The sequence below is a fragment of the Egretta garzetta genome, unplaced genomic scaffold (genome assembly GCF_000687185.1).
Source record: "Egretta garzetta isolate BGI_Z169 unplaced genomic scaffold, ASM68718v1 scaffold332, whole genome shotgun sequence".
Classification (NCBI taxonomy): Eukaryota; Metazoa; Chordata; class Aves; order Pelecaniformes; family Ardeidae; genus Egretta; species Egretta garzetta.
The window spans coordinates 513,523-513,946 of NW_009258879.1; the positions used below are offsets into that span (position 1 = coordinate 513,523).

Below are 424 nucleotides of genomic sequence, written 5' to 3' on the forward strand. Positions count from 1 at the left end.
TGGAGGGTGACCCAGCCGCTGGCCGGTGTGCTCGGTGTTACCCAGTGGCCCTGCGGTCGCGGGAGAGCACCCAGCCTGCTCCATGCAGCGCCTGTAATGCTCCCCGGCGGGGCTGGGCTGGCGCGGGAGCTGACCAATATTTGCTGCTGTTGGCTCGGGCCGGGGTGCAACGTGCCAAAGCGAGCAGGGGCGGGTGTCAGCTCTGCTCTGGGCACAGGCGCCCAGCTCCCTTGGGCAGGGCTGGTTTAGGGGACAGCAGTAGCATTACAACCCCGTAACGGCAGCTGCGGGACGATGTAAACTCCCAGTGGCAGGACAGAAAAGGACCACGTAGCTCCAGGTGAGGCTTTAGCCACGGCTGCCAGCGGTTCCTGCTCAGCCTCTCGCCTGGGAGAGCCACGGGCAGCACAGGAGGGGAGGCCAG

General features: G+C 66.5%; 1 protein-coding gene across 1 annotated transcript in view; it reads left to right on the plus strand.

The window, feature by feature from the left end:
* The window catches only part of PLXND1 (plexin D1), a 56,390-nt gene that overhangs the window by 51,150 nt on the left and 4,816 nt on the right, over positions 1-424 (plus strand). The window lies entirely within an intron of this gene.